The sequence below is a fragment of the Diabrotica undecimpunctata genome, chromosome 5 (genome assembly GCF_040954645.1).
Source record: "Diabrotica undecimpunctata isolate CICGRU chromosome 5, icDiaUnde3, whole genome shotgun sequence".
Lineage (NCBI taxonomy): Eukaryota > Metazoa > Arthropoda > Insecta > Coleoptera > Chrysomelidae > Diabrotica > Diabrotica undecimpunctata.
The window spans coordinates 103826642-103841899 of NC_092807.1; the positions used below are offsets into that span (position 1 = coordinate 103826642).

At 31.3% G+C, this 15258-nt stretch overlaps 1 protein-coding gene across 3 annotated transcripts in view; it reads right to left on the bottom strand.

Annotated features, from left to right (window-relative positions):
• LOC140441595 (diuretic hormone receptor-like) overlaps window positions 1-15258 on the bottom strand; it is an 890067-nt gene that overhangs the window by 713578 nt on the left and 161231 nt on the right. The window contains exon 1 of one of the 3 annotated variants that reach the window (XM_072532431.1): window positions 3203-3332. The exons of the other annotated variants lie outside the window; for them this stretch is intronic. The gene's annotated coding sequence lies outside the window, so the exon portion shown is untranslated. Of the gene's footprint in view, window positions 1-3202; window positions 3333-15258 lie in introns of those variants that run through there. 3 annotated transcript variants of the gene reach the window in all.

The following is a 15258-nucleotide window of genomic DNA, read 5'->3' on the forward strand; positions in this document are numbered from 1 at the left end:
CAGCGACAATATTGTCGGTCCATTTTTTATCGATGGAAACCTAAACGAGCCCAAATATTTATAACTGTTACAGAATGAGATCATTCCGGCAGTTCGACGCCTTTCTGTTAATTTTCAGGAGGTTTATTTCCAATAGGATGGGTGATCGGCTGACAACTCTAAAGCAACTATTGACTTCCTCAATCAAACGTTTCCTGATCTACTGATAAGTACACGTGGTACAATTAAATGACCCGCTAGACCCTGTGACTTAGCACCTATCGATTTCTTTTTTGGGGTTTTCTCAAAGAAAACATTTATAGGCATAAGTTTGAAAGGGCCACAAACCTAGTAGAATTAAGGGCAAAAATACTTCATTTCTCTGTAATCATTACACCATCCCGACTCCAATATATGAGGAACAATCTCTATGACAGATTTGGTTACTGTTTAGCACAAGGGATGGAATATTTGAGACTTTAATTCATTAATCTGCTTTCCTAATTTTGATTTTTTTTATTTTGATTTTGATTTTACGAAGTTTGTAGGTTCTTAATTAGTTAGTATTTTTTTATGTTTAAGTTTAGAAGCATTTAATTTTTTTTATTTTAAATTACAAACGATTCTTATTCTGATTTTTTTTTGTTTCTTGTGTTATTGTTTATATATGTATATAAGGTTTGTCCATAAAATTTGTACAATTTTCAATAACAATACTTATTTACTTACTTCTCTATTTGTATTGCTATTAAGGCTAAAACATAACCAAAAAATTTGTTTTAAATAATTATAATAAATATACTCTAGAGATAGGATTGCAATACATCTTAATTCCTATGGTCAACAAAACAATGTCCTTATCTATAATATCTGTTATCTGTTAAAATTTTACTCTTACCTATTACATCAACACACTGTATATTTTATTGTGTTTTTGATTATATATTTTTTTTATAAATAGTTTATTTATTAATCACTAATGATATTAAAAGGATTTATTAAGCTAGCTATTTCTAATGTAGCTGTAATCTTTCACCAACATTTTAAAGCAAAACTAACATTTTACATTATATTTATTTGATAACGTCAAATTTTATAATATAATCCGTGATCGGAGCAGTAGCCACTTTCTGTCACTTGTGGTTGTGTCGAGTAAATTTCCGACTTATTTTGTATTTTTTATATGATGACGCCCGGGTAAAGATCCATCGACTCAACAGTATCTAACGTATTTTAAAGAATTCAAATCAAAGTTAACCGGTATTTGCAACGAAGTTATTAACATTGGGATGGTAATCTTTAAACCATTACCTATTTCTTTCGGAGCTCGTTTTCGATATTAATTTATGTGTTTTGAAAATTTTCATAAGATATAAGTGACAGAAAACAACGTGAGTCTGTGATTATTATACATAGAACTTAGAAAATTATATATCATTCACGGATATTTGCATATTTAAGCGATTTCTACTTACGGATGTATAATTGGTTGGGGTTTAGAATACGCTAAATAGATATCCAATCAATAATGCCCATAAATATAATTTGACGTAGATGGTCTCGATCTTGACAGTACTTTCACAATGTCAACTGATAAAATGATAATTGTCATTCCAGGTTAGTATTTATAGACATTTTACAGTGAAAATTTAATTTTGTATTTATTTTCATAAAAATATTTTAAATATGCCGATTTATACCGGGAAAGAACAAAGACTATTAAAATTATTAAATTATTTTCAATTAGAAAGAGACTGGGACAACTTTATTGCCAGTTTCTGCTGTTCATTAACCAATAACGATGAATATGTTATTAGAACTCGTGTATACAGAATGTTTAGTGAGGGTTTGTATCAAAATATAGTTTGTCATAACCTACTGAAATATCACTAGCGTATTCACATTTTTTCTTGTTCATATTAGGTGAACATGTTACCCTTCATACTTCATACCCTTTAAGAAAAACTAAAGCACATACATGAAATTATCATTTCGACTAGTTCACTGAGTACGGTTTTAAAAGATATGAAATTCAGATGGTTAAACTTCAATATATCCAATCGAAAAAATCTAATCGAACACCCGTTACAACCAGTTGTCTTGGATGAGACCTGGATATAGTAAGGGAGGATTCCGCAAGAGTTGGCAAGATGGCAGCATTAATACTGTTAGAAAGATGACCGGAGAAGGTGTACGATATATTGTACTCCATGCGGGTTGTAAAAATGGATTCATTAATAATTGCAGTTTAATTTTCAAACGTGGAAAAAAAACTGGAGATTATCATGATTCGATGAATGCAGAAAATTTTGAAAAATTGTTTGAATATCAACTTTTGCCAAATTTAGAAGAACCGTCGTTAATAATTATGGACATTGCATCTTACCACTCCTGTTTAGTGGAAAAAATACCAAATTCAAGTTGGACTAAACACTCTTTAGTAAAATGGTTAAAAGGAGAGATATACGTGTTTCAACAAGCATGATAAAACTTGAATTACTGGAGATGGTAAAAAAACATTTACCAGATAAAGTTTTCAACAATATATTCAGAGATATTTAATAAATGGAATTATATTTGTTTTATTCTATAGATTAGATGTACTGATACTTCAAAATGGTCATAGAGTATTGAGATTGCCTCCATATCATTTCCAGTTTAACCTAATTGAGAATGTTTGGTCAGATTCTAAAAGATATTTTGATGCAAAAATAAGTTCTGCAGGTACTGTAAATGAAAGTTCTGTATTAAGTATTTTGAGAGAAGTATTAGAACAGGTAATTCAAGCGTACTAAAATTCGTACATAATATTTGGATAATAATTGTGGTCAAATTTAAGGTTACACCAGAAAAATGGAAGGAATATGTAAAACATGCAGAAGATATCATAAACGAATACTGGGAGACAGCCAAAAAATTGATGCCAGTCACATATCTCCTATAATTATTGATTTTAACGAATCAGATACTGAATCAGATTGTGAATTCAGGAAAGACATTAAGGAAATATCTTAAACTATTACTTTTATGGATATTTATATGTATTAAAACGGGGTTTTTTATAACCACGACATTTTTTTTTTGAAATGTAAGACATAATTGATGCCAGCCACATATCCCCTACAATCATTGATTTTAATGAATCAGATTCTAAATCGGATTGTGGATTGTTTGAAATATAATATTCATTTTTATTATTCATAAAAAAAGAAGAAAAACATACATTCGGTATCTTGTTTTTTAACTAAACTCCATTAACACTATTTCATCTGCATACTGGAACTGGTAGATTAACTCAAAAATCGACTTCTTTACTATTTAAACTATTTACATTGTTTTTTGAACTAAACTTCATAACACTCTTTCATTTGCACACCAAATCTGGTAGAATAACTCAACAGTCAATTACTTCAATATTTAAACTATTTCCACTATTTAATTATAAATCTTCACAAAATTAAACTATTGGCTATCACAGAAACTTATCGGAAAATCCGAAATGACTGATTTCAATCCATGCTATTTTATTACAGGAATGTTTGCCTTGATGTCTTGCAATTACCAGTAAAATTTTTTATCTCGCACTCAACTTTTAAAAGATTCTATTCTATTCCCAGTCCGAACTGTCTAGTGAATTTAGTAATTATTTTTTTGCGAAGATAGTTACTTTTTGACAGACTAAAAGTGGCTGGAAATTACTATACAACCAAGCACACGTACTCATAGCCAATATTAATAGTAAACAAACTAAATAGTAAATAAAATAGAACTTTGTGAATTACCGATAATCAATATTTATTTATCTGCACCATATAATAAATAGTTATGTTAAATTATAACAACTAAAATATATTTTTTAAATATATACTACCCAAAATTTGATGGGTTTAGTATACACTTCCACTATTTAGAATAATTCTTCTTTTTTTAAAGAAAGAAGTCTGCAATAGTAGGATACTTGAGCTATGAATACTGAGAAGTAGGAATTGTTGTGTTGTAGGTTTCCGACAATGAATCTGTCAAAATATGCCCGAGCTAAGCGAATGAAGTGTATTTAAACAATTTCCTTGGAATGTATGGAATAGGAATTATGACAAACTGCAGTTCCAATATTGTTCTGAAGCTATTTTCTTGTGAAATTTTAAAGTAATTACTATTTAAATGGGAATAAGCCACAATTAAAGGTTAAAGTACGTTTATTGACGTTTCAATTTCCACTTAGTCAATTTCCAATTTCCAATTAGTAAATTAAACAAATTTTTGTTTTTCTGTTACTTGGTGAAAAATTCTTCTAATAATTTAATTTTATCTGACTCATTTATATTGACAATTTAGACATACATTATACATTTTAAAGTAGACGACTTTAAAATGATATTGCCAATATTGTTGAGTTGCGCTCCTGGGACGACTTATAAGATAGTTCATTCGATTACATGAAATCAACTTTAACTTGAGAATATCCATCAGAAAAGATCATCGCATGTAATTTTTCATGGTTTTTCCCTCATAATTTACTATGGAATTACTAACAGGAGAATTTTACTGTCATCATGGCATGTATTTGTCTTTTTAAAGACGAATTACATGCTATCATTTTTTCTGACGGATATTCTCAAGTTAAAGTTGATTTCATGTAATCGAATAAACTATCGTATAAGTAAAGTCGCCCCAGGAGCGCAAGTCAACAATATTGGCAATATAATTTTAAAGTCGTCTACTTTAAAATGTATAATGTATGTCTGAATTGTCAATATAAATGAGTCAGATAAAATTAAATTATTAGAAAAATTTTTCACTAAGTAACAGAAAAACAAAAATTTGTTTAATTTACTAATGTTTGTATTTTGAGAACGATTTCAGAAGTGGAAATTGAAACGTCCATAAACGTACTTTAACCTTTAATTGTGGCTTGTTCCCATTTAAATAGTAATTGTAGTTGCAATATAATGCGCAATAAAAATTTATATACAGGACATGACCTCTAATATGTAAATAAAAAAAATTGAATTGTTGTTATTCTATATTTCCATAAAGATAACCTTTTCACATTTAGCCGATTACTATCCTGCAACTGTCAGATTTAACTAAAATGTCATGCAATAATTCTCGACATTCTTAAATCCTTTATGACTTCAAAATTAGTAACGCACTGAAAGAAGCGTTTGGGGCAGAATATATTTTCTCGGCTTCTAATTGAGCAATTCTATTCATTTGTTTTAATCGGATGTATCTTAAATAGAGCTACCTAAATAACGCATTGCCAAATCCGAAAAATGTTTTAATTTTATTATAAATTTATATTTTATAGTTTATTTATAACAAAATAACATTACATATTTTATATGTTGTAGATTTTTTTTAGAAAAACTTGTTTATTTTAGCGAATTCTGTAGATTATGACTTTTTTCGTCAGTGTAACTGATTTCCTTCGTCGCTACACCTACCTCCATTATATACCATTGTATAAATATGCTTAAATAAAATTAAAAATACATGTTGTACCTTTTATTCAGTGTATATTAACAACTCACTCATTTGAAAGTTGAAGTAATCTGGAAGTTATATTTAAGACTGAAATATCACTGAAAGCGTTTATTACGTCACAAGAATGGCAGATGTGGCTTTATTGATATTATTGATGAACTATTCTCGAACGAAAGATGAGTGATATAATAAAAATAACTTTACAGTAATACATTTGTAATCGCTGGAATTTTATTATTTGAAAAAAGTTTTAAAAGGAAGAATTCTAGTACTATTTTTATTGGAAATCAGCCACTATTTTATTTTAAAACAAATTTATTTGACGTTTCGATTTCCACTTTGGAAGTCGCTCAGAAAACGATACATGGAACTTCTCTAGAAAGTCTTAATATCGTTAAGCGTTATTGCAAATGTTCATTTAACATTAATATTCCTAAACTAATCACAATTTGTGTCTTTGTCATATTCATTCTCGGTAGCAATAGTAGGTACCATTTTATTTTAGAAAAGCTTAATCTTAATCCTATTCTTGTTGGTGAGCAACGACTTAAAGAAGAGATGATACTGGGAATGAATAATGCCTTTATTGCACAGTTCTTCTAATTCCTTATATTTTTCTTCTTTTATTGGCCCTTGTCCTTCATATGCCGTTGTTTAATTTGGCATCTAAAATTTCCTAGTTTCTTTTCGGATAACCTCAAAAGACCCGAAATTTTTATTTTCCTTGTTTTATTTAAAAAACATATGTTTATTATCATCTTTTCCGTGCTGCAGCCATGTTAACTTTAGCCAATTTATACTACTACCATCGATGCCCACTTTTTTGTTTTTTATTAGAATTGTGGCAAAAGCTTTGAAGTCATAAATTTCTTCCTGTCCAATCTCGTGTACAGTGTATTTTGATTTCTTTGACGCCATTCTTACAATGGAGTACTACTCAGTGGGGTCAATATGTCCACATTTTTTTATGCTTTCTCAATATGGCCATGGACCGAGTCACACTCCATCATCGAATGGCCATGTTCAAAAAAGTAATGGTCAATTTTTGGAATCTCTAATATCTGAACAGCGAAAAGCAACATAGCAGATACATTTACGTTGCGGTTTTGGCCATTACACATGTCACATTCTTAATTGTCACCAAAAATCACAAAAATCATTGACTATGTGTTTTGTCATCTTTTGAAATGTGGTGTTACAGGAGGATGTTTAGAATAGCATGGACACACAAGAAAACTAACACGGAAGTATTGCGAGAAATGGGCAAAGAATGCGAAATAATAAACACAATAAAAATAAAAAAGTTACAATATCTGGGACACGTAATGAGGGGACAGCGATATGAACTGCTAAGGCTGATAATACAGGGAAAGATAAGAGGAAGAAGGAGTATAGGAAGAAGGAGAGTGTCATGGTTGAAGAATTTAAGGGATTGGTTTAAATGCAGTGCTATAGAACTCTTCAGAGCAGCGGTAAGCCGACGAATTTGAAAAAGCATAACCGAATTTATAGAGACAATATTCATAATAGGATATCATATCGCACATGGCCATCTTCTTGTTCTTCTACCAGTATCATTATGTATTTCTGCTCTAATGTATCTACCCCTGATTTAGTAGAATTTTAAAAAAGCATGATATTTTTTATAACGGATGGATTTAATGTAAACAATAATTATTACAAATAACAAATACATAACATACTTATATTTGGTTTAATATGTTACAGTCTCTAAAAAATTTCACAATATTTTCACTGGTACACTCACTAATAATATCTCTTATAACTGATAGAATTTTATTAGTTAGTCTTTCAGCACTATACTTAAGACTCCGTAAATTTATGAATAAATATGCCTGCTAAGATTTTCCAGTTTTTTTGCCAGCGTATTTAAGCACTTCCACTGTTATGCCATCTATTCCAGGTGCTTTACCGCTTTTTATTTTTGTATTTGTCGATTCTACTGGAAGGACTTACTTGGTTACTGATTGCTCTTTCAAGCGTTCCAGGGACTTTGTGTAGTTCGCTGTAGAATTTAGTGACGAGTTGTACTATTTCATTTGCGTCTGTAATTCTGGTGTTTTCGTTTGTGAGAGCAACGATTTCCTTCTCATTTTAGGGGAATTTAGTCCAACATTTGTTGGACTTTCATAGTTTAAATTTGTATCAGCCTGAGTGGCTGATGAAGCAGGGATGCTAAAAAGTTGACGAATTTGTCCTCCTAGGCTATATATTTGGCCATTCAATTCAGATACGATAGCAGCTTTGGCTAACAAATTTAATCTTTTACACATTTGGTATAGCCCAAAGGACAGAAAACTATATTATTGTATCGTTTTCGTTCGTGGCCACCAAAGTAGGTGGCACCTCTGTACGCCAACCACTGCAGTGGTTAAGTTTTAGGAGACATTCGTTGGACTTTCTGAGTTTGAATTTGTATCAACATGAGTCTGTGATAAAGCAAAGATTCTGAAATTAGTCGTAACACTCTATTTATTTGGATTCGAGCACGGGAAATTTAACGAATTTGTCCTCCAATGCCATATATTGGGCTATTTTATTTAACAAAGCGATAGCAGCTTTTGCTAAAAGATATAATCTTTTATGTATATATATATATATATATATATATATATATATATATATATATATACATATATATATATATATATATATACATATATATATATATATATATATATATATATATATATATATATATATATATTTGCCATGTAATTACGTGGTTATTTCAATTTAAATTCACATAAAAAGTATAATGACTACAATATACTCGTTCAGAAATTCCAGAAAACTCAAATTTTACACAGGAGAAATATCCACCGATTTTTACGTAAAACAGTTAGAAGCGCAATAAAACAAACAAAGAATGGCAAAGCCAATGTTTGTGATAATCTGTCACTTCAGCTTCTAACATTTATTATCAATGAACTTCCAATGATCTTTATTTACATATTACCCAAAAAACCAAACGTGTCAGTGGATTCTTTTGAAGACTTGATACAGTTTTCTTATTATATTGTTCCGAACATCAAACTATTGCCCAAGTCAGACATATTCTAAAAATTTTGTTTTCTTTAAAGCACGTTAATAAATGATTTTGTATTTCGTAAAATATCAAATTCTTATTTTAACTATATAAACAAATATTCAGTTATTCTCCTTTAAATAAATAACCCTTTAATCAAATTTCAATTAAACTTTTCCTCTAAAGCATTTTCTTTACGTTAACTGATGTTGTCTGGTAAATAATCTCATCTTCGTTTACACAGTGCAGAATAATCGGTTTGTTCGACAATCGAGAAATTCGATAATACCCTCTTGCAGAAGTTTACAATTAAATCCAAGAAGTGATAGTCTTGGTTGCTTTGAAATCAAGTTCATTTTAATTCAAAGCCAGATATTACGACGCTTACGGGAACATAATGAAACCATGGCTGGGGAGGGGAAGTACGTATTAGCATAATGTCAATTAATATTAGGGTACTATAATATTACACACACTAAAATATAGACACTTCTAGAATCACATTTTGTTTCCAATGGTGGAACACGGATAACTATTATACTGAACGCATTATTTTGAAACTTAAAATGTACAAATTTAAAAAAAAGGTAAAATGTAATAAAATAATGTATACTTTGACATCATAGACCGGCATTCAGCATACACTACAATTTAATTAATAAATTATTACCAAATTTATTACGACACTATACCACTGAACATCTGAAAGCACACATCATCCGATGATTTCCCGAAAAGTTATAAGCAACATTAAATTTATTTTATTTAGTTATAGCAATTCGATATAATCTACAATATACCATCAGATCTACAGGCGACTTAACGAAAAAACAGGTAATCACAACATTTAATTGGCAAAAACAACAATTCCCACAAAATAAAAAAATCATTAATAACAAGGTAGTATTTGGTATTGCCATCCTCATAGACATACTCATCAGAAGTTCTTGAATGGTTGCCTGTGGAATTCAAAATCATTCTGCATGTGCGTTCATTTGTAATTCTGCATTCCAGTAAAAAACTGCGTCTTGTTCTTGTACAGATGTTCTTTTGGATTTGCGTTGAATCATTCATAGTCGACCCATAGCATCGATACCAACAACCTCAAGATTATCGAACGCAATTAATACATTATTACATCCACCTGAACCAGATTGTAACGTTATAAACGTCACATCTTTATTAATTTATATTTAAATAAATATTTTATTTTAATGTCTTTATTAATTTATTAATTCCTTAACCATCAGTTTCTTTTTTACTATTTTTTCTTAAAAAAATAGTTGGCGGCCTCTCTCTTTCTCAAATCTAAATATTTACTTCCGGTTGCGATCCGACACCGGAAGTGACCCGAAAAGCGCATAAAACGTCAAGATAGAGCAAATCTGACACCGGATTCGTGATCAGCATGCAAAATTAACTGCTAAATGATATCCATGTCGACATTTGATGAACTAAAAATTGCATTCCGGTTTTGAGGTCGACTTCCGGTTTCGTTTTTATTAGTCAAATCAATAGAGAATTCAACGTAGAGTTCAAAAATGTAAGTTCACGAAATTATCATTTATAGTTTTTGAGTTATTGATAAAAATATTTTTACTTCCGGTCATTGTATATATTGTATATTTTTCTCGCAAAATAAAAATTTCATTTAAAAAACTCGATGTCGAGTTGGTCCGCTAGTGTAGAACTAAATAACTGCTTAAAACTATAACTATATATAAATATGATTAGTTAATTTATTGTTTATTTGTTATCAACTGAATTTTCATTGTTTAATTCATAGTTTAAGACAAGACGGATTCACACTTAAGAGACTAAGCTAGGCCAAGCATAGACGATAAACTTCCATAGTTGATTGAGGTATTATTTTATAATAGTATTTCAATTCTCTTTGGTAGTCTTATCGTTACAAGCTCGGTGCAAATTTGCCAGCTAATCCCACCCCAGATTAGAATTGAACCGTCACCAAAACATTTTTTGCTAGATTATATTCTGCGTACTTTTCTAGAGAGTCTGTTTATTGTGCACATCTCGCTATGATTGTATTCTTTTCGTCCGTAAACAACTTCATTGCTGCTCATTCTAGTTAGCTGGGGTTTATTCAAATTGTAACTCTAGTATTGTGAGAATGTTGTCTGTGCCTCGGAACTTTATCAGGACGTTTTAAATGTAAACTAGCGTCCTTTAATCTTTTTATTCCAGTGTTTACACTTACATCGACAATTGCTTTTTCAGATCCACAGTTGTATGGGTACGATTTTGCCGGGACTGAATTTTCAAATATTGCTCATTTTTACGAGTTGTATTTTTGTTTTCATCCTTAACTAGGAACAAAAACGGGCTTCACTATATAGTCCAGTCGCCATACATTTAATCTCCGAAAATCATACTAATTAGCTAAATTTTTGTGAAGATATCAATTTTGGAACCCCAAAGAAGATGCAAAAAGTTTGTTACTCCTACATCCAAGAAATCTAGCTGAGATAATTTTGGACAAACAATTTTGATTAGCACTTTTTGTGTAAAATGAACTGTTCTCTCAGAAACAACGCTTGAAGCGACCGGAGATATTTAATGTCAGTTACGCGCAAAATCAATTTTAAATAAAATTTATCTCAACTGGATGGTAAAAAGTTGATATCCTTTGATCAAAACAATCTTTCGACAAAAATTTAAATGGTTGTTAAATGTGGAGAGTGAAGCTTTTGTATAAAGTGTTAAATAGATAGACGTTGCGCGAATTTTTTTTACGATTCTCAGATCAAAAAAAATTATCACTTTTATCACTATAGAATTTTTGTTGTTAGAGCCTAATATTCAATACTTATAACATGAAATTTCGATTTTGAGTTTTGACAACAAATATAAGTACATGTAACATAAAATATTTCGCAACGAATTTGATATATACTTAAAAACGCTGAAGTTTCAAGTAAAAAAGGTAGCTGAGATAATTTAAAACATAAATGTTTATTAGCACTTTTTTAAGCGAAGAAGAAACTTTCAAGCGATTTTCAATGTCAGTTGCGCACACGAAATTAATTTTAAATAAAATTATTTGTATCAACTCGACGATAAAAATTCGATAGCTTTTAATCAGTGTCCTATCAACAACAACCAAAATGCATTTTAAAGGTGAAGAGTACAGCTTTCGTACGAAATTTTTTTATTGAGTCGCAAATAAAGCCAGTTCTCTAGTAAAATTTCCATTTTTATAGACTAATCTTCACAACCTACAACATGAAATTTCAATTTTTTGTTATGCCAGCAAATATGAGGCATTTGTAATATGACTGAAAAATGCAGAATTTAAACTTTAACATTACAAACCATCGCATATTACAGTAAAAGACGGTGTAATTTGTGGTAAAGTTAGGAACTTTTAAAAAACGTGCTAATGTAATTGAAAAAGAGCAGTTTTAAACATAGCAGATCGTTTGTGATGTAAAAGTTGCAATTCAGCGTTTTCTAGCACATTTAGCGCTACGCTGTAATTGGTTGTTCACTCACTGTGACCAAATATCTAAAATGTTTTGTTTTCTAGAAACCTTCTTTTTAAATGTTTATTATTGTATTTTAAACTATAAACACTTTTTTTCAGCTTTATTTTTTGTGATTTTTTTTAGTGTCCACCGGTGGTCACGCGGTCCCAGGTTGTAATTTTACATTGTAGGACCAATTACTCACCAGTGGTCACGCATTTCATTAGTTCTTTTGTTGCAGATTTTAAACAATAATAGCAAGAAGAAGACTTATAGAAGAAGAACTGCTTTGGGAGTTGAAAAATTTGTCTGATGTTGAAGCAGCAGACTATTCCGAGGATGACTCCATTGCAGATCGAGATTACTTATATGATGAAGGAAGCTCCGATTCAATTGAGGATGAATTAGCTGCATTTGATGTCGAGAACGAAGTTATTGAAGTAGTTCCTTTTACCGATAATATACCCCAGACCAACTGAGAGCCAGTGGCAGGGGACAGATTAAAATTTAATTTTCTTTATGACTACACCAGTGTACCCGAAAATATAATCCAGAAACTTCATGGAGTCTCTTCTATAAGTTACTTCATGGAAGATGAAATTATCTCATTGTTTGTGGAAGAAACCAATAGATTTGCTGCACAAAGAAATACTGCTAACCCATTCACTGCCAAAGTCGCTAATTCGCGTCTTCTGTGTTTCAATTGTAACGCCAAGGACGTGAATACGCGTTTTCGGACATTGTAAAGTATATTGCCTATAATATTGGCAACGCTGAATATGTAGGTATAATATTTGGTTGGCGTGGTAGGGTTATATCTTATGTGGACCATGTCACCAACGTTAAGGTCCTACAGCGCATGACAAAAGAAAAAGAAGTGCTTAATTTAATTAAATAACGTAAGCTTGAGTACCTCGGCCACGTGATGCGGAACGAAGAAAAATATCGAATTCTTCAGCTTGTTATGCAGGGTAAAGTATTTGGCAGAAGAGGACCGGGACGCCGTCGTATCTCGTGGTTGAAAAATCTCCGACAATGGTTCATGAGCAGTCAACAAAACCATGATAGCCTTGATGATCGCCAACATCCGGACCGGATAAGGCACTGAAGAAGAAGAAGTGGTAGGGTGACCTTAAATTATATTACTAGATGGTTGGTTGTTTGTTTGGGCCAGTTGTCATTTTGTTAAAGAGTGAAGTAGATAATAGTTAAGTGTTCTAATGGATCGTCCAAGTACATCAAAAGATGCTTATAAAATGGAACATGCGGAAGGAGAAAAAGCAAAAAGGTAAATTTTAAAACCGCTATAAATTTATTAGCTTGATTGATACAGAAATATTTGATGTTATGTTCGGTTTTAAATTTTAGGTGGCAATTCAAAAGAAAATATACGCCTGAGGCCATGGAGTTGCTGTTTTCTGGGGAATTAGATTCCGATGAGGAATCTGTAGACGATGAATCAACATCTGATGTGACAGAAAATGAAACGTCTTCAGATGAAGAGGTTACGGTTGCTGAAAACCAAAATTCTGATGCTTGGCATTGGACAGATAACGAATTTTTACAGCAAATAGACTTTACGGGTATACAAATCCATTAAATCTTGAGAATGACGAACCGTATTCGTGTTTTAATTTATTCGCTACACCTGAATTTTACAACCTCCTTCTTACACATACAAACAAATTTGCAGAGGAGATTTTTTTAAGAGGTGTTGCTGAACATTCTATAATTACTGAATGGAAAGATGTGTTTCTGAATGAATTTAAAGTATTTTTGGGACTACTGTACCACACAGGTACAATAAAGCTAAATAGAATAGAAGATTATTGGAATATCACTTTTCTGTTCAATATTCCTGTATTTAAAAATTTTATGTCCCGTAATAGATTTCAAACCATTCTGAGAGCAATACATTTTGTAGATAATCCTGTAGATGGTGAACGCATACCCACTGACCGTCTGTTTAAAATACGACCTCTTCTTAATTTGTTTAACCAACGCATGGAAGAAATCTACTATCTGGAGAAAAATTTGTCTATGATGCCTTGGAGGGAAAGGCTCATTTTTCGACAATATATAAAAAATAAACGCCACAGGTATAGTATTAAGCTGTATATGTTGTGCGAGCCTAATGGGATTGTTCAAAAAATATTAATTTACACTGGTGCCAATGATACTGATATTGGTGGAGTAGGACATTCGTCAAAAGTTGTGATGAAATTGTGTGAAAACATATTTTATAGGGAACATGCCATTTATGTAGACAATTTTTATGCAAGCATTAGTTTAGCACATGACCTATTACAAAATGGTACATGTGTTACCGGTACATTGAGAACAAACAGAAAAAATATTCCACCTGAAATACTGAACACAAAACTTAAAAAAGGGGAATTTGTCTCAAAATATTCAAATGGAATCAACATTTTCAAATGGAAAGATAAGAGAGTCATTTTCAGAAGGATCAGATGTTTTCTTATTACAGTTGCGATCGAAAAAGTATGCGATGGTACCTTAAACTTGGAATACATATTTTCCAAATTATGTTGTTTAATGCATTTAGCCTTTATAATAAAAATCATCCTAGAGGAGATAAAATGTCCTTTTACGATTTTAGGCTGAAGGTAATACAATACTTATTGTCACATAAACAAAATACAACCGGCGAAACAGCTTCTAAACAACAAAAAACAAAGCACTTTCCGCAAAACATAAAAAAACCAAATAAAGATGGAGATTTTCGTTCTATAAGAAGAAAGTGTAAATTGTGTGCCTCCAAAAAACAACGAAAGGACACCATGTACTGCTGCCTGGAATATGCAGACAAACCAGCTTTGTGCCTCGATTGCTTTCCTGTATACCACAATAATTTACAATAACCTTTTCTTGCTACTACTTTTCCTTATACTTTTTTGAAAGTGAACATTTTGTGTTAGTTTATGCAATTTAACAGTCCAATACAGCAATATGTTAAAGTTAAAAATACACTCTTTTTTTATTTATTTAGTTTTAATGTTAATAAAGTTAACTTGTCACCAAGTTATAATGATACGCTAAGGACGCGAATTCACGTTTTCATTCCACACGCCAATGACGCGAATTCACGACTCGAGCGTTTCATTTTAGTAGGCGACCCGGCGCGCTTAAAAGGTTAAACTGACTACTGGCAGTGAAGGGGCTAATGAAGCTGCCCCAGCAGGAAGCGGAACTCCAAGACTTAGTAAATGGGTTGACACTGATCGTACAGAGATGCGC